Genomic DNA, 21,539 nt, shown 5'->3' with positions numbered 1-21,539 from the left:
AACCTTTTCAGACATCAAGTAGTTAAAAGAATTCATCACCAGCAAATCTGAATTTCAAGGAATGTTAAAGAAAGTCTTCCAAGAAAAGAAATAATACTAGAAAGAAATCAGTTTTATACAAAGAAACATAGACCATTAGTAATGATAATTTCTGGGTAAATACATAGTCTATTTTTAATTATTTAAATTTTTAAAAGAAAATCAATTTTTAAAATAAAGTAATAACAGTAATAGAATATTAGATGTTTATAATTATATAGAAGTATAATTATGAAGAAGTATGACAACACTACAAAATCTAAGAGAGGATATTGAAAAACTGTTGCTTTAAGGATCTCAAATTATATGTGAAGTAGTATACTATCTACTAGTATTAAGTGCCTGTTGATATTGTCCAATATTAGAATAATGTAGTATTGTTTTATAATACTATCTTTCCAGAACTATTGAGAAACAGAGAATTTCTGAGAATTGATATAAATTACATTTTGGAAGATACTTTGAATTACAGAAAAAAACATATACACAAAAGTAAACCAGGCCCTTTACTTTAAAATAAAATTGTGCACAGTGACAAGGAAAAGCTGTGCTCTGTGCCTCTCTAAGGATATGAAAAAATCTGGGAACTTCAACTGTCAAAGTGTCAAGTTCAGTGACAGAGGCAAGAGATGACATTAAAGAGTTTGGCAGGGACCAACCAATCAATGTAGTGCCTTGAACTCTACATTACAAGGTTTAAATTTTATACCAAAGAAAATGAGAACCATTAAATGTTTTCCAGAAGGACTGAAATCTGATCAGATTTCCATTTTTAAAAGTTTACCTTGGCAGTACAATGGAAGATAAATTAGAAGACAAAACAGTTAAGCCATGACAATAATTAAGGAATGGCACTAATAGGATGGCAGAGTAGGTAAATGTTGTGCTCACCTCATCTCACAATCACATCAAAATTACAACTAATCTGTGAAACAACCATCATTGAGAACCACCTGAAGTCGAGCTGAATAAAATTTTTATAATTAAGGATATACAGAAGAAGCCACATGGAGAAACAGGCTGGTTCCACACCCTGTGCTTAAAAATAACTCTTTGCCTCAGTGGATAGAGCATCGGCCTGTAGACTGAAAAGTCCTGGGTTCGATTCCAGTCAAGGGCATGCACCTCAGTTGCAGGCTCAATCCCAGGTCCCAGCAGGGCTGGTGAGGGAGGCAACTGCTCAATGTGTCTCTCTCACATTGATGTTTCTCTCTCTCTGTCTCTCCCCCTCCCTTCTACTCTCTGAAAAATCAATGGAAAAAATATCCTCAGATGAAGATTAACTAAAAAACAAACAAACAAACAAACAAAACAATTGGGAGAGATATCTTGGCTGAGGGGCGAGAGAGTCCCAGCCTACAACATGCCCCCCAGCCCAGGGTTCCAGTGCAGGGAAGAGAAGTCCCCATAACTTCTGTCTATGGAACCCAGCAGGGATTGTGGCTGAGTGAGAGAGAGGTCTTCTGGAGTCCCGGATGTTCCTTGTAAAGGACCCACACACAAACCTACTCACTCACTCTGCGCTCCCATGCTGGGGCAGCACCTTGAAAAGCACCAGGGATATACCAGGAGAAAATGAATTGTCTGGGCTTCAGGGCAAAAGCTATCTGAGCCACTTTCTCCCAGACAGAAGTGCTGGCAGAAGCCATTGTTCCTTTGTGGAGCCCTCCCACCACTCAGCATTAGGTAGACTGCTACACTTCCCAGTTTGGCAGAGTGACTGTATGCAGGCACAGGTAGGTGCCATCTCTGAATCTCCACCAACTTTGCTAACACAAAAACAAAACCCCAAAACCCAAAACACCAATATCTTTCACTCAAGGCCCACAAAGAAAATCAACAATAGTCAACAATTGAAAGTTTTACTAGACTTCTGACTATGAACATAATCTTGGTACAGAACAATTAGCTTTGAACCCTAGATATGCTATTCATGTGTAAACTTAAGAAAATTAGTTAGCCTTCTTGTACCTTAGTTTTCTAATCTGTAAAATAGATATAAAATAGTATCTTCTCAATAGAGTTGCTATGAACATTAAATGAGTTTGCACGAGTAAAATACTTAAAATAGTGCCTTGCTCATAGTAGGTGCTATATAAATGTTAGTGTATTGTTATTTGATTTTTGAGGAGATCCACTCTGGTGTGTTATTTAGTGTGTGTGTGTTTGTTTGTTTTTTAAATATAACAATAAAAACTTAAAATCAATTCATTTAGAATCCTCACAGAAAAAAGCAAGAATAAAATTGCAAAACAAAACCAGAAAATAATTATTATAACTAATCCAAAAGAAGAAAGAAAATGAAAAAAAGGAAGAAAGAACAGATTGGAAAATAGAAAACAAATATCAAGAAGATAGATTTAAACCTAACAATATTAATAATCACATAAAATACAAATGATCTAAAACCCCCAATAAAAAACAGATATTGTCTAACATATTTTCTAAAGGCTCAACTCATGCTTACAAAAGACCTGAAAATATAAAGACACAAATAGGTTACAAGTAAAAGGAAAGGAAAAGATATATCAAATGTAGGAGGTTGAATTGTGGCACCCAAAAAGATATGCCCATCTGTTACTTTAAAATGTGACCTTATTTGGAATAAAGGTCTTTGCGGATATAATTAAAGATATTGAGATAAGATCATCCAAGGTTAGAGTGATACCTAAATCCAATATGTCATTATAAGAGAGGAGAAGAGGACACAGAGACACACAGAAAGAAAAGTCATGTGAAAATGGAGTTAGAGATTGGAGTTATGAGCTCACAAGTCAAGAAATACTAAAAATTGTCAGCAGCCACCATTAGCTAGTAGAGAGACATGGAATGGATTCTCCCTCAGAGACTAGAGACAGAACCAATTCTGCTGACAACTTGATTTTGGATTTATGAGCCCAGAACCCTTAACGAGTAAATTTCTATTGTTTTAGGGCATGCAGTTTGTGGTAATTTGTTACAGAATCCCTAGCAAACTAAATTGTTACATTTGTACAAATCAAGAAAAAGTTGGTGTGGTTACATATTATAAGCCAAAGTAGATTTTAGAGCAAAGAATATGATTAGAGCTAAAAGAGTATATTTCATAAAAATAAAGGGGTCGATTCATCAGGAGGACATAACAATCTTATACATTCATGTACCTAATAACACAACTCCAAAAGACATGAAAAAAACTGATAGAAAAAACAGGTAAATCAACAATAAGAGTCAAGAATTTCAATATTCTTCTCTCAAAACTTCACAGAGAAAGAGAATATAAGCATACAGGGACTTGAAAAACACAATCCCCGTGTTGACTTAAATGACATTTATAGGGCACTTCATTCAACAAACTCAGAACATCCACCAAGGTAAGTCATATTCTGGGTTTAAAATGAATTAGAAGATGCCCAGTTGGTGTGGCTCGGTGGTTGAGCTTTGACCAATGAACCAGGAGGTCATGGTTTGGTTCCTGGTCAGGGCACTTGCCTGGTGGGGGGCGTGCAGTAGGCAGCCTATCAATGATCCTCTGTCATCATTGGTGTTTCTATCTCTCTCTCCCTCTCCCTTCCTCTCTGAAATCAATACAAAATATATATATTTTTAAAAAAGGATTAGAATAAAAGAAAGTATGTTCTCTGACTACAATAGAATTCAGTAAGAATATGTATAACAAAAAGATGAAAGATCTTCGGAAAATTTTAAGATAATTAGAAAGTAAGTAATAGAATCTCCCTTGCCCCCTAAAAAATAAAACACAAAAAACCCTAAACCAAACATAAGAATCCACAGGCAGGCAAAATAATAAGTAGTTTGAATTGAATGAAGATGGAAATACCTATACATATTAGGAAAGAAGAAAGGTCTAAATTAAGCATGTCAAACTCAAAGGTTAACATGGGCCAAGTAAACAAGGTTTATGTGGGCCGCAAAAAAACAAAAGCTTCAATTTTCATAGAAAAGTAGGTTTATTTCAGTAGAGACATGCTGAATACGAAGAGCTGAAATAAATGAGTAATTGTTAACATAAATTAATAGAACATTTTAATAAATATTAATATTTTTTTCTTGAACATTAACTTAACCAGACACTGAGTAACTGCACAAATTAATAAACCTAATTTTATTAATTAATAAAATTTACTAATTAATTAATAAACCTAATGCAAATAAACCTATTTTTTTCTTCTCTGAAAGCAAAATATTTCCTGTTGCGCACACCAAACAAGTCAGTCCAAGACTAATGACATGGCAATCGGCTGCTAAAATATTCGCTGCCAGTATTAGTGGAGAGAAATGGTGCACCTGCACATAAGGCACGTAAGGGAAATGAATGTAACACGATTATAGTAATCAGTCATTAGCGAACATTGTATTTTGTTATTAATAATTATGTATAACAGGATATTATAAAAATTAAGTTACGAAATTTTTATTAAAACATTTCTTACATACCGTTATATTGGCTGGGCCACAAAAATATTTGTTGTGGGCCACATGCTGCCCATGAGCTGTGAGTTTGACATGCTTAGTCTAAATCAATAACCTCAATTTTCCTCCTCAAGAAACCAGAAAAGAAAAGTCAAATGAAACTTAAAGTAAGAGAAAGAAAACAATAAAGATCAAAGTAGAGATCAATGAAACAGAAAAACAAAGGAGAAAAATCAAGGAAAACAAAAACTGTTTCTTGAGAATATTAATAAAGTTGATAAACTGGCTATACAGATGAGGAAAAAGGAGAAAGGATATGTTAACAATATCAGGAAGAGAATGTGACATTACAAATGTAGAAGGGATATAAAGAATATTGTGAATAACTTCATGTCAATAATTTCAACAAATTTAAGTGAAATGGATAAATTCCTGCAAAAAAACAAACTACCAGAGATCTTTCAAAAAGAAATAACCTTGCCCAGCCAGCATGGCTCAGTAGTTGAGAATCAACCTATGAACCAGGAGGTCACGATTCCATTCCCAGTCAGGGCATATGCCCAGGTTGCTGGCTCAATCTCCAGTATAGGGTGTGCAGGAGGCAGCTGATCAATGATTCTCTCCCTTCATTGATCTCTCTCTCTCTTTCTCTCTCTTTCTTTCTCTCTCTCTCTCTCTCCTTTCCTCTCTGAAATCAATAAAAATATATTTTCAAAATAAAGAAGAAATAACCTGAATGATTCTGTATCTATTAAAGAAATTGAAATTGTAGGTAAAACCTTCCCACAGAGAAAACTTTGGGTTGAGATGGCTTCCCTGGTCAATTCTAGCAGATATTTAAGAAATAAATAATACTAATTATCAATAAAATAGTAGAAACCCATGTATCTGACATAGAAGATTTACCTAGAATATAGAGAGAGTTCTCACAAGTCAGTTAAAATACTAACAATCCAATATAAAGGATGCAAGATTTGGGCAGACATTTCAAGAGTAAAATTATACAAATGGTCAATAAGCACACACAAAAGAAAGCTGTTCCTAATGTGGTAACTAAAATTTTTATTGGTAGTTCATCTCATGGTAAAATTCCTGAACATGCAATGAAACTAAAGCAGTCATATTTTTGTCAAAAAATTAAAATTTAAAGTCATCAAGACTGCATCATAAAATTTACAAAAGCCTCCATTAATCAAAAAAGGGGAGATAGTAGGGTAATATCATGTAAGGAAAAATATCCTATAAGTAAATTACATCTAGAAAACTTTTACTTTACAAAATTAGTTTTCATTTGTAAGGCTAACAGCAAGACACCCATGAAAAACACACATGGTGTCTAAATAAGACAAAGGAAAATCGTTTGGGCAAAAATAAAAAGGATCCCAAATCAATTATATAGAAAAGATTCCTTTATTAACTTTTGGTTGAGAATATGTTTGTATAATTTCAGAAAACAACTCAGAGGAATTGACAGGTCTGCTCCAACCACGAAGACAAGAGGAGAAACAGTCCAGAGATGGAAGACGCTGACGACGCCTTGCCACGCTAGCAGTCAGCAGCTGTGCGACGCAGCAGGTTGCCTAGGACCAAACCAGAGAGGGTCGGACCTGCATTGCCACCATGTGCCCACCATCCAGATATCATTGCTGACATGTACACTTAAGGAACTGTTTGACATTGAAACGGGGACTCAGAACTGTTGGACATTGAAATTGGGACTCAAACATTTTTTGTTATTATATGTTTACTTCTAGTCTGCAGAGGCAAGATTTTTTAAAGGAATGAAATGGGGAAAAAAATAGATACAGAGGCAAAGAAGCATTGAACAGACTGTCAAACTATAGTGGGAAGGCAGAGGAGGTTATGGAGGGGGGGCTGTAAGAGATCAACCGAAGGACTTGTACGCATGCATATAAGCATAACCAATGGATAAAAAACACTGGGGGAGGGGAGCATGTAAAGGCATGTACTGGGGGAAGGGGAGGCCGGGGGAAGGTCAATGGGGAAAAAAAAGGAGACATATGTACTACTATTTGTAATACTTCAAACAATTAAAAAAATTAATATCAAAAAAAGAAAAGAAATGCTCAACATGGAAGTGAACATCAGCATTGCATTGAGGTACCTTTTTAACGCACAGAAATGATTAAAATGAAAGACTGACAATTCCAGAAGTTGGCAGGGATTTAGAACCACAGGAATTCTCATACGTTGCTGGAGAGAGTGTAAATGGTACGGCAACTTGGGAAAATTGTTTAGCAGTTCTTTACAAAAATAAAAATTACACTTAGTATGCAGCCCAGCAATCTACTTCTTGAAATTTATACAAGAGAAATGAAAACATTCATCCATAAAAATACTGATACATGACCATTCAGAGCAGTTTTAATAATAATAGCCTCAAGCTGGGGGAAAAGTTCCAATAATATATTCATATAATATATTGTACATATTCAAATGTATATTTATATTAAAACTACTATATGGCAATGAAAATGAGCAAAACTGCTATATACAATATAAATAAATCTCAGACATTATAATGAGAGAAAGAAGTCATTTTTTGACGTTTGAGGTATACATGTCTAATTCGTTATAGTATAAATTAGATCAGTTATAGCAGAGATGGGGCAGCGTGTCATCACAAGAGAATAATGGAACTTTCTGAGGAGATGTAAATAGTCCATAATTATGTAGATTAAGAAGATGGTTATACGTGATTATATGCAGTTATCAAAAATCATTTAAAGGATGTGATTATGTGGTATGTAATATATACATCAATAAAGTTAATTTTTAAAATATACTAAAAAAAAAAGAATGATGAACTCAGAATTTAGAAAAATATATTTTAAAAAATAAACCAAGGTAATTTTTGTCAATATTTTATACACACACACACGTACAAACATACACCATATATACAGATATGTGCACAAATGCATATACCTGACCAAATGAAAATATATAATATTGCCAGTTCAATGGCTCGCTCAGAAAATACATATAGCTGGTGAGAAGCAGAGGCAAGAATCAAGCATAAGAACTCAAATACCAACTTCATGCTCTTCCAGGTTATTTGGTAGCTTAATAAGAGAACAATCAATAATAACCTGGGATCAAAATGATCAAGTCTATTTGCAAACAAAGGCACCTCATTATCAGAACCTTTCCCCATTGTTTCAACATAATAAAAATATCTGCTTATTGATATCTTTATTCTATATCATTACTTCAATATTTTTGCTCCCTTCAATTCTGATCAAACTGATATTAAAATAATCAAAGTAAGGAATTTATAAACTTTAGGATTTAGTAGAATGAGAAAATGCCATTCTCCACTTTATCTCCTTTCCCCTTTGCAAATATATTTATCAGTTTGGAGATCTGAAATTTCATGGTCTATTTAATTCAGTGTTGCTGTTTGTGAGTCCACAGGGCTCAGTAGCATCACTGTACATTCCAAGCACATCCACATGACCTACTTAATGAATGCCCTGAATGTTCTGAGTAGATTTATGCTGATGATATGCTGTGTTCAGGCTGGAGCACAAGATGAGGCCCAAGAGGGCTCATTTTCCCCCTTGGCTACCGATTTACTATGTAAACTTTAATATTATATTTAGTATCTTAAACCTTAACTGCTCCCATGCAAAAACAAGGCTAATAGTGTATTTGATTGTAAAGTACTTAGGCAACATTGTCAGTAAAGCACTGTGAATGTACATATTTAGTATTTGTGAGATCTATAAGATATTTAATGGCAACTATTTTGTTATGCTACAAAAATTATTTCCATAAAAATGGATCAACCAATATACTGAACTTGTTAAAATACATAGAAAGCCCACTGAAAATATTAGAAACAAATATTCTCACCTTAATGATTATCATCATTATTTTTAACCTATTATTCATAAATCATGTTTGTTTCATGTCACCAGGTTTTTTTTTTACCTAGCATCTATTCAGATGATTGTTCACCTCTAATTAATATTGAGCATGAGGTAAAAAAGATACCATTAAAATACCAGTTAAACTATTTTAACAAATGCAACAGTCTTATGCATTTAGTTGCTAATATTAATGGATTAATTTGACCATTGTGAAATCAACTTGTTGTCAGCAATCAACTGGTATAACTGATAATAGCAACCATTATGGCCGAAACCGGTTTGGCTCAGTGGATAGAGCGTCGGCCTGCGGACTGAAGGGTCCCGGGTTCGATTCTGGTCAGGGGCATGTACCTTGGTTGTGGGCACATCCCCAGTGGGGAGTGTGCAGGAGGCAGCTGATCGATGTTTCTCTCTCATCGATGTTTCTAACTCTCTATCCCTCTCCCTTCCTCTCTGTAAAAAATCAATAAAAAAAAAAAAAATAGCAACCATTATGGCAGAACAACCGGTAGCTATGATGTGCATTGACCACCAGGGGGCAGACACTCAATGCAGGAGCTGCCCCCTGGTGGTCAGTGTGCTCTCACAGTGGGAGTGCCACTCAGCCAGAAGCACTAGTGAGCGCAGCGGTGGTGGCAGGAGCCTCCCCTCCATGACAGTGCTAAGGAGAGGTTAGCCGAGTGGTAAGGAGCAGCAAGCAGGCGGCTGGTAAGGAGTGAGGGGTCCTGGCCTGAGAGAGGGATGTCTGACTGCCGGCTGAGGCCCGATCTGGGAGCGGGCTTAAGCTGTAAGGTGAACATCTCCCAGGGGGTCCCAGACTGCAAGAAGGCACAGGCTGGGCTGAGGGGACTCCTCTCACCCCCCAGTGCACAAATTTCATGCACCGGGCCTCTAGTCTGTATAAATTTGTATATATCTGATGATAGTCAAAGTTATGTCCTCCTGTCTAAACAGATTGCCTTAGCAAGAAACACCAAATATTCCATAAATGTAGTCCTCTGTTATTTATCTCAGCTCATAATGACTGGCAATGACTAGTAACACAATTGACTAGTAGCACTGAGCAATGTTGGCTTTATTCAATAAAAGTTAAGCAATAGTTTGGTTAATTTGTACCTTTCTCTAGGGAATTAGAGATGTCTGTGGAAAGGAAATTTACAGAGCCTATTATGGAGACTTTTATCACTATGAACTGGGTTAAAGAGTAAATGCCCCTTGTCCTCTTCATATATATAAAATGGTACAAAAATAAATTTTATTTTATAAAATACATAAGCATAATTAAAACTAAGTGCAAGAATTTAAGAAGTCACTCTTAAGAGTGAAAAGATTAACCAAACCAGATAGACTTTGAATTAGTAGTTCTGATGACCACAGGGAAAAATTGTCATGTGGATAAATTTCAAGGGCTTATGACCAAAATATGGTCTGGAAATACCAGTACAGAAGTGTGGGAATAGTTGTCCCATCCACGAATAAAGACTTGGAAACCTCAGCTCTCCAGTCCGAGGACATGGCAGAAAGCTGAGCGGCTTGACTTTGGCTCTGGTGGCAACAGAAAGGGCAGTTTACTCAGAACACAATTTTGGAACCAAACATCTTCGTTAAAATGTGAGAAATGCTGAAACCTAAAGCAAAGAAATTAACACAAAACCCATGGAACTACATGATAATAGAGCCATTCAAAAGAGACTTTGAGCTAAGTATTTCAGACTGTTCAAAAAGATAAGACAATAATAGAATGAATGAAGCAAAAATGGCAGATTTGAAGCACAACGAAATGGAAGACTAGAAATGCAAAATGTAACATGAATACAACTGAAGAGAGAACTATTGATTGAAAAATACAATAGATCTGAGTACGTCCCCAGAAAGCAGCATAGAGAGATTTTTTTGTATTGTTTTGTTGAAAATATGAAAGAGTCATTATGAGGTATGGAGAATAGAATGAGAATAGCCAAGCTATGCCTAGTAATGTTTCAGAAGAAAAGTCAATATTCAAAAGATTAACCATGGACAAATTTAAAGAAAGATTGAATCATTGGAAGAAGATGTAAGCGAAAAAAGAAATGAACGCAAAGTCATATGCAATAATTCCCTAACTAAAAAGAGCAGAACAAAACAAATAAACAAACCAAAACCCCCAAAAAATCTTTTTTAAAATGCCAGAGTAAAAAAGACAAGGGAATGACTGTAAGAAATATGGCATATTTCTCATGCAAAATAATAAGATGCAGAAAATGATATAGTAATATTTTCAAAATGTCCACAAAATTGTAATTCTATACCCAACTAAATTATTGATAAGTGGATGTAAAGAGGACAACAAAGATGTTTTCCAAGTAAATAAAAATGAAAGCTTTTATGGTTGACCAACCATCACAAGAACTCCTCAAGAAAGTGCTTCATTAAGAAAAAGTGAACTCAAAGAAAAGTGGATTTCAAGAACAATTAATAAGATACTTTAAGGACATATAGTTTTCTCTTAAAATGTCATTAATTTATCTCTTTAAAGTGAGATATAAAGTATTTTTTAAATTTTTATTCTATATATCTTACAATTTTTATTCTGAAGATATACTGTTTTATAATAAGGAAAATAGTAAAAATTCCTTTATAAAACTTGAGAGTTTATCACTGTTAATTTTCAGTCTCATGCCACAGACCCAACACCTTGGATATTCTATTTGTTCTCTGAGATGTGTTGATTCAGAACCACTGGAGCCATTTAGGGGATAAAATCAAATTTGTCATGTGGATAAATTTAAAGATAGTTGACATGAAAATAATAAGATCGCTAAGACTCCAGAGAAGTTATTCTAATATCAAAGGATAGAGGTAGCTCTACAGTAAAAGGTAAAAATACTTGGATTGAGAATACCCTTGAGACACTTGGAGTAAATATGTAAGAAAATGCCCTGGGATTTTTTATATTCTGGGATGTTACAGAGTAAGGATTAATAATTGGTGAAGTAAAATGTTCACAGGATCCTGGGGGGTACTGAGTAATCCCTGGATCAGAGCCCATTAAAAAGTCAACTAGGACTTTTAACACTATAGCAATAACCCTATCCTGATACTTTACATAGTTTTGGTGGAAGTGCAAATCCCTTCAGACAACTTCACATCTACTGAATCCTGGTTTCAGGTTATCCGTCAAAGAGCGATGCAAGAAAGTACTATAGAGAACACAGTTAGGGCACCTGTTGTATCTGCTTTCATGACAATCAAGAATTAACAGGTTTTTCACTTGGCTTAGGTTACAGCCAGAGCCATCCACAGGAGTTACCTTTACTAAATATGGAATGTAAGGATGGACACTATTATTTATGTTCTGTTCTCTTTAAATTTTTGGCAGATAATAATAGAAACCATAGGGTATCTTAAACAAATTGATGGGGATGTATTATAAAGATAGTTGTAAAAAGCAAGGGCAAATTCGTAGATAAGAATTAATCAAGCTTCATGTAACAGGTTTCACTGGGGAAGCTCTTGGGCACAGAAGCAGCAACCACTGAGTCAGTTCCCTGTTGCCTATAACCTTCTAGGTCAGTGCAGAAATACAGAGTAAACTCAACAGACAAACTGGAAGGAAGGGACTAGAGTCCTTGACTGTAATTTTTTATCCTGCCAGCTCAATATCCATATTGGGATAAGCATTGGCCTCTCCTCTGGTGTGACCACAGAATGGGAGGGTCTATGCCTTTTTGTTGAAGTCAGATAATATGTCAATTTAGCAGCTAGTGATGTTTTTACAAGTGGCGATGATTAGAACCCACCAGCCACTTTCCTAGGGTGATCAGGGCTGGATCCAAGCCTTGTTCTTGACTAGGGTTAATTGCTTTAAGCACTAGGCCATAATGGGTTTCCATGGAGGTCTGTGAGAAGCCAACTCCTTTTTTGAATCCAGGATGAAAGCAATCACTCAAGTTAACCCTTACCTCTCAAAAAACATAATATACAGTTGACCCTGGAACAACATAGAAGTTAGGGTCATTGGCACAATGCACAGTTGAAAAGTCCAAGTATAACTTTTTTTACTTCCCCACAACTTAACTAACATGGGCCCTTTGTATCTCTGAGGTTTGCACCTGCAGATCGAAAACAGTAGATGCAGAGGGCCAACTGTACTAAAAACCTACTGTTACTATTAACATGCAGTCAATGGACACACATTTTGTATATGTATTATATACTGCATTCTTACAATGAAATAAGCTAGAGAAAATGGTACTGAGAAAATCATAAGGAAAAGAGAGGAAGGAAGATGGCTGCCAACAGGAAGGCAGACTGCAAGATAGTGCGTGAGTGAGAGAATGAAGGGAGAGTGTGTGGTCAGATGGGGAGTGTTTGCTTGTGAGTTGAGGGACAGCTATACTTCAGGGGACTGTGGGGGATTGCCGGACAGGGTTCCCCTGACCAGGCAGATTCCACTGCTGCTGGGATCCCTCCCTCAGCGACCGGCTCTGACGTGGAGACTGTGCCATCTTTAAGGGGAGAGTGGATGTTGTTGGAAGCCTGAAAATCCTGGGAATCTACAACAATGGCACCCAGCGAACAGCTGTGAACCCGGGAACACCAGTCCCCAAGTGGCGCGAGCACGCAAATTCAGAGGACCCCTCACAGAAAGGTCAGATTTCCCCTGGGATAAGGAGAGAGAGAACTACATAACCAGACACCGAAGAAGAGAGATCATGGGGAGACAAAGAAACAGCCCACATATGAAAGAAAAGGAGGCATCACCAGAAAATGAAGTAAACGAAATGGAGGCAAGCAACCTGTCAGAGAAAGAATTCAGAGAAATGGTCATAAGGTGGCTGAAAAGAATGGAAGACAAATTCAACAATATGTGTAAGAACCAAGAGGAAATGAAGAAGAACCAAGAAGAAATGAAAAATGACATCATTGCTATAAAGAACTCAATAGAAAGCATCAACAGTAGACTAGAAGAAGCAGAGGACCTCATCAGTGAGCTAGAAGACAAGGTAGGAAAAAATACCCAGCAGAGCAGCTTCTAGAAAAAATAAATAAAAAGCAGGAGGAGAGCCTAAGAGAACTTTGGGACAACACAAAACAAAACAACATCCGCATAATAGGGGTTCCAGAAGGAAAGGAAGCTGAGCAAGGAATAGAAAACCTGTTTGAAGAAATAATGACAGAAAAATTCCCTGATATAGGGAAGAAAAAACTCACACAAATCCAAGATGCTGACAGAGTCCCAAACAAAATGAACACCAAAAGACTGACGCCAAGGCACATTATAATTAAATTGGCATACACCAACGATAAAGTAAGAATCTTAAAGTGGCCAGAGATACAGAAAGTTACATACAAAGGATCGCCCATCAGACTAGCAATTAATTTCTCAACAGAAACACATCAGGCAAGAAGGGAATGGAATGAAAAATACAAAGTCATGCAAAGGAAGGGTCTGAATCCAAGAATACTGTATCCAGCAATGCTATCAATCAAAATTGAAGGTGAAATCAGGAGCTTCACAGACAAAAAAGGACTAAGGGAGTTTATTACCAGCATATCAGTAATGCAAGAAATGCTAAAGGGTCTGCTGTAAAAAGAAGAAATAGGGAGCGAAGAAGGAACACAGGGGTAAAGAATAAAAATGGCAAGAAATAAGTACCTATCAATAATAACTTTAAATGTAAATGGATTAAATGCCCCAATCAAAAGACATAGGGTAACTTAGTGGATAAGAAATCAAGACCTATATATCTGCTGTCTACAGGAAACCCACCTCAGAAAAAAAGACGCACAGAGACTGATGGTGAAGGGATGGAAAAAGGGTTTTCAGGTGAATGGAAATGAAAAAAAAAAGCTGGGGTAGCAATACTTATATCTGACAAATTAGATCTCAAAGTGAAGGACATAAAAAGAGATAAGGAAGGCTACTTCATAATACTAAAGAGAGCAATCCAACAAGAAGAAATAACTGGTAAACATATATGCAACCAACACAGGAGCACCCAAATACATAAAAAAAACTTCTGGAGTATATCAAGGGAGAGATTGACAGCAATACAATCATAGTAGGGGACTTTAATACCCCACTATCACCACTGGACAAATCCTCTAAACAAAAAATCAGCAAAGAAACATCAATCCTAAATGACCCACTAGATCAGATAGAATTAATTGACATCTTCAGAACATTTCACCCCAAAGCCACAGAATATACATTCTTCTCAAGTGCATATTGGGTCATAGGCAAAGTCTCTTCAAATTCAAGAAGATAGAAATCATATCAAGCATCTTCTCAGATCACAATGGCATAAAAATGGAAATCAACTACAATAAAAACAATCCAAAAAAAATCAAGCACTTGGAGACTAAATAGCATGCTATTAAACAATGACTGGGTTACCAGAGTGATCAAGGAAGAAATAAAAAACATCATGGCAACAAACGACAATGAAAACACAATTCAAAATCTATGGGACACAGCGAAAGCAGTCTTGAGAGGGAAGTTCATGGCTCTACAAGCCTACTGCAAAAAACAAGAAAAAATGGTAATAAATTACTTAACCCTACAACTCAAAGAGTTAAAAAGAGAGCAACAAGAAAAGCACAGTGTAAGCAGAAGGAAGGAAATAATAAAGATCAGAGCGGAGATAAATGACATAGAGACCAAAAAACAAACAAACAAACAAAACAATACAAAAGATCAACAAAACCAAGAGCTAGTTCTTTGAAAGGATAAACAAGATTGATGAACCTCTAGCCAGGCTCACCAAGAAGGAAAGAGAGAGGACCCAAATAAACAAAATCAGAAATGAAAGAGGAAAAATAACAACAGACCCCACAGAAATACAAAGGATTGTTAAAAAAATACTATAAACAACTCTATTCCAACAAACTGGATAACCTGGAGGAAATGGACATATTCCTAGAAAAATACAACCTTCCAAAACTCAATCAGGAATAATCTAAAAATCTCAATAGGCAAATAACTATGGAAGAAATTGAAACAGTAATCAAAAAGCTTCCAGCAAACAAAAGCCCGGGGCCAGATGGCTTCACAGGGGAGTTTTACCAAACATTCAAAGAAGAACTAAAACCTATTCTCCTCAGACTATTCCAAAAAATTCAAGAAGGAACACTTCCAAGCTCATTCTATGAAGCCAGCATCACCCTAATACCAAAACCAGATAAAGATAACACAATGAAAGAGAATTACAGGCCAATATCCCTCATGAACATAGATGCCAAAATCATCAACAAAATTCTAGCAAATCAGATTGAGCAGTACATCAGAAAGACCATACACCATGACCAAGTAGGATTTATCCCAGGGATGCAAGGATGGTACAATATCCGCTAATCAATAAACATGATACATCACATAAACAAATTGAGAGATAAAAACCACATAGTCATATCAATTGATGCAGAAAAAGCACTTGACAAAATCCAACACCTACTTTTGATAAAAACTCTCAGCAAGGTGGGAATAGAAGGATCATACCTCAACATAATAAAAGCCATATATGACAAACCTACAGCCAACATCATACTTAATGGGCAAAAACTAAAACTATTTCCCCTAAGAACAGGAACAAGACAGGGATGCCCACTCTCACCACTCCTGTTTGACATAGTACTGGAAGTATTAACCATTGTGATTAGACAAGAAGAATAAGAAAAAGGCATCCAAATTGGAAAATAAGAAGGAAAACTGTCCTTATTCGCAGATGACATGATATTGTACATAAAAAACCTGAAAGACTCCATCAAAAAACTAACCGACTTAATAAATGAATTCGGCAATGTAGCAGGATACAAAATTAATGCCAAGAAATCTATGGCATTTCTATACACCAATAGTGAACTTACAGAGAGACTAAAAAAGCAATCCCATTTACCATCGCACCAAAAAAAATTAAGATACCTAGGAATAAACTTAACTAAGGAGGTAAAAGACCTATATGCAGAAAACTACAGGACACTGAAAAAATAGATAGAGGAAGACATAAACAGATAAAAGAACATACCATGTTCATGGATTGGTAGAATCAACATCATTAAAATGTCCATACTACCCAAAGCAATCTATAGATTCAACGTACTCCCCATTAAAATACCAACAGCATATTTCACAGACCTAGAAAGAACTCTCCAAAAACTCATCTGGAATAAAAAAAGACCCTGAATAGCTGCAGCAATCCTGAGAAAGAAGAACAAAGTAGGTGGGATCTCAATACCAGATTTCAAGCTGTATTACAAAGCCACTGTTCTCAAAACAGCCTGGTACTGGCACAAGAACAGACATATAGACCAATGGAATAGAATAGGGAACTCAGATATCAACCCAAACCACTATGCTCAATTAATATTTGACAAAGGAGGCATGAACATACAATGGAGTCAAGACAGTCTCTTCAATAAATGGTGTTGGGAAAATTGGACAGATACATGCAAAAAAATGAAACTAAACCACCAACTTACACCATACACAAAAATAAACTCAAAATGGATAAAGGACTTAAACATAAGACGGGAAACCATAAAAATACTAGAGGAATCCACAGGCAGTGAAATCTCAGACATATGCCCAAGCAATTTTTTCACCAATACCGCTCCTAGGGCAATGGAAACTAAAGAGAAAATAAACAAATGGGACTATATCAAAATAAAAAGCTTTTGCACAGCAAAAGAAACCATCAACAAAACAACAAGAAAACCCACTGTGTGAGAGAACATATTTGCAAATGTTATCACTGATAAAAGTTTAATCTCCAACATTTACAGGGAACTCATACAACTTAATAAAAGGAAGATAAATGATCCAATAAAAAAATGGGCAACGGACCTAAATAGATACTTTTCGAAAGAAGACAGAAGGAAGGCCAAGAGACATATGAAAACATACTAATCATCCAAGAGATGCAAATCAAAATGACAATGTGGTACCATCTCACACCTGTTGGAATGGCAATCATCAACAAACAAGTGCTGATGAGGATGCAGAGAAAAAGGAACCCTGGTGCACTGCTGGTGGGAATGCAGACTGGTGCAGCCACTGTGGAGAACAGTATGGAGTTTCCTCAAAAAACTAAAAATGGAACTCTCATTTGACCCAGTAATCCCACTTCTAGGAATATATCCCAAGAAACTAGAAACACCAATCAGAAAGGATATATGCACCCCTATGTTCATAGCAGCACAATTTACAATAGCTAAGATTTGGAAACAGCCTAAATGCCCATCAGCAGATGAGTGGATTAGAAAACTATGGTACATCTACACAATGGAATACTACGCTGCTATAAAAAAGAAGGAATTCTTACCATTTGCAGCAGCATGGATGGAACTGGAGAGCATTATGCTAAGTAAAATAAGCCAGGCAATGAAAGAAAAATACCACATGATCTCACTCATTTATGGAAAATAAAGAACATTATAACCTGATGAACAAAAAGATAGTTACAGAGGCAGTAAAGCATCGAACAGACTGTCAAAATACAGTGGGAAGCCTGGGGAGTGTTGGGGAGAAGGAAAGAGATCAACTGAAGGACTTGTATGCATGCATATAAGCACAACCAATGGACACAAGACATTGGGGGGGGTGGGATGAGGGCATGGGACAGCAGGTAGGGGAGGCTAGGGGAAGGTCAATGGGGCGGGGGGGGAAAGGAGATATATGTACTACTATGTGTAATACTTTAAACAATAAAATAAAAATTAAAAAAGAAAATCATAAGGAAAAGACATTTACTATAAGAACATTTATAGAAAAATCTCTGTATAAATGTAACTGTGCAGCTCAAACCCATGTTGCTCAAAGGTCAACTGTATATCTCACAGAGACTGATTAGAGAGAATATACAGGCATGACAGTGGTCTAAAGCCAAGAACAGAAAGCTGCTAGAAACCAAGGCAGCTGGTTACCTTCCTCTCTGGCTCTTGCTATTGCTATCTCTCTATCTCTCCCCTGCTTCCTTATGTACATCTGCTCTTCTCACTCTGAATACCAGCTTCCTTTGTTTCTCCCTGCACATGGTAGATGATGATACCACCTGTGTTTGAATTTATATGTTCTCAGTTTCAGTAGCAAATTCAATCCAAGTCCAAATTTCTTAAAGAAAGAATATCATTGACTTTGAGCCAAGTGTTCATCCCTCCCTGTTCAATAAACTATGGCCCAGGGAGGCAGGGTAACATACTGCATGCATACCTTCCAGGACTGGAAAAGGGAGTAGTGTTCAGAGAAAGAACATGGCTGCAGCTGGATAGACACTGCCATGTGTCGTATCTCAATGAATTTTAATGTTTTGACCCAAGCCAGAGACATGAGCATCATTTCTATTTCTCTTTTATCCTCATTCCCTCCATATAATCAATCACTAAATTCTTTCAATCCTGTAATTTTTAATATTTTCCAACTTTTATACTGTAAAAAAATCAAACACAAAGAAATTGGAATCAATTACAGAAGACCTTTGCTTCAATGGGGCATGTCTTCTCCTCTTCCTCTACAGGCCAGAGCTCCTCAGTATAACCATTGAGGAAGCAAAGCTATGCTATCTGAGTCAACTTTTCTTAAAAAAAGTTTTCTGTGTGTCTTTAGCCACAGAACTCCCTGTTCTAGATTTTTGTGGCATTCTAGCCCCTGACACACAGAAACATGGTATAATAAACATAACTAGGCGCAAAATTAGTCTTAACTTTAAGAACTTTGTGACTTGGAAAATTCACATACACTCTCTGAGCCAGCTTCTTCACTCAAAATTCAACTTTTTTTAATTGTTCAAAAAAGTAAGCTTTGAAAATGTCACTTCTCTGTTAAATATCTATCCATAACATAAGGAAGCTGTGAATGGTTGAAACATGACAAATATGTCAACAAATTAGCTCATGGAATTTTGGAAGGGTTAAACAACCAAAACAGCTGCTAGTTCACATCACACAGCTTCCACTGGAGAGAGGAACTATTTCAATTCAAAAGCTTCCACGTGGGTCAGTGGCCTGCTCCGAGCCAACAGAGGGCAAGGTAGCTGAAGCAGATCTTGTAAAAACTTAGCAGGTTTAGAAATACTTATGTAGACCACGGGGCCATTTCAGAGAGATGGAGAATGCACTTTGGGGCAGACAACTTATAAGTTATACTGTGCTCTTCAATATAATTATCCTAGGTTTCCAATCATAAGGGCCACAAAGATAGAAACCAAATCTACTTAACTCACAGTTCAGCCCTAGAGAAAGGGAAACAGCACTACAATAGATTGCTTATGCTCTGTACTTTCATACATATTTCAAAAATATTATACATTTGACACAATACTATGAGGAAGATATGATCATTTCCTCTCTCTCTTTCTAAATAAGGAAACTGAAAATCATAAAAGCAAAATATGGTCACATAATTTAGAATTTGGATCCAAGTTAGTCTCATTTCAAAGCCCATTCTCTTTTTACTATATTATGCTTCTTATCTGGCTCCAGGAATTCCTAGACATTCAAATGTGTGTTTTTTTCATGTGGGAGAAGATGATATTGACATTTTTCTCATTTTTGTCCTTAGGATATAAAATAAAACATAATTTAGAAGCATTGCTGGTCGAGTTACCCAGACAGTCACATGTGGTAGTGATGTGGTAGCAGACAGGTGGAGCAGGTGTTTATGCCTATGGGGATGAGGTCTTTCAAGGCCCAGGTTGCAGAATTTGCAGAGAAGGAGCTCAGTAAATATTTGTTGATTGACTATTGAGTAATCTATCAACCACTAGCACCATCTGTTCTATAGTCATGTATATGACCCTTCACTGACAGTCCCAAGAATAACAAAGGGCACTAGCCCATATGAAATTTATTCAAGCCTCTTTGAGCTAAGGAGATTCTAATGCAATATCCCACTTTATCAGTGTTACTATTTTTTATGTTAAGGCACTATGATAAAATAAAATCCAGTGATGATAAATAGCTCATGAAAACTACAATGAAACTAAAAACATTTATATTTTAAAACCTATCTATGAATAGACAGTGATATTGCTTACTAAATGACTGGTAAATTTACTTCTGTACTTACAGATTACTTCTGACACATGTAATTTGGAAAACAAGAATCAGTACTAATGATCTAATAAAAATGTGAACAATGAATAGAGAATCATAATTTATCATAATAATGCTTCTCGAGTGTTTTACTTTGAAAATGATTCACACTATGTAGAATATTTTTTCCACAGGCATCTGCACATTCAATTTAACCAAAATTCCTTTGCTTATAAGATGCTACTGCTACAAGATGAAAATATTACTGAATTATTTCCCATTCAATGACTTTGTTCAACAAACCGTTATTGAGTGACCTACAAGGTACTGAGCACTGAAAGTTATAAAAACCATGCTTTAACTGTGATTTCAGGGTGTGTGTGTTTTTAATTCAAAATCCATTTTTCCTATAATAATGAGATCTAGGTGACTATTAAAATATATGTCTAATTGGCATCTAATATTCACCATTTTTTAGTGTATGACTACATAAGTTTTGACAATAGTCCTATAGGAGCTACCACCACCTCCACCCAGTGACCTCCTACCCCCAGTCCCAGCTTTCACCACACTGTTGTCTGTGTCTATTGACTATGCATATATGCTCTTTGGCTAATCTCTTAACCTTCTTTCCCTCAGTTTCCCAACCTCCACCCCTCTAAGATCAACAATAAGTAAATAAAAATAAAAGAGGCTGGAAGAAAGAGAAAAAAATAAAAATCAAAGATGAAGACAAAACAACACTACCACCAAAATCAAAATTCTAAACATTTCCATTAATCTAAAATTCCTTTATGTCTCTACCCTAATTTCTGAAAATCAGGGTTTTGTTTGTTTGTTTGTTTCTATAGATATATCTATTTCACAGTGTATATAAATGGGATTTATATTTTAGTATGTAACCTTTTGAGTGAGGCTAATTTCATTTGGTTTAAAGCTTTTGAGTTTCATCCACATTGTTGTATGTTATCAGTAATTCATTCCTTTTATTGTTGAGTAGTATTCCATTGTACTATTGTTTCCTTATCTATTCACTAGATAAATATTTGGATTTTCACTTTGGGGCAATTATGAATAAAGCTTCTATGAATATTTCCATACAAATTTTTGTATGAACATATGTTATCATTTCACTTGAGCAAATACCCAGAAGTGGGATTGCTGGGTCTTATGCAAATATAT

Source organism: Plecotus auritus (genome assembly GCF_963455305.1).
Source record: "Plecotus auritus genome assembly, chromosome: 9".
NCBI classification, from domain to species: Eukaryota; Metazoa; Chordata; class Mammalia; order Chiroptera; family Vespertilionidae; genus Plecotus; species Plecotus auritus.
This window is presented reverse-complemented; position numbering follows the sequence as displayed.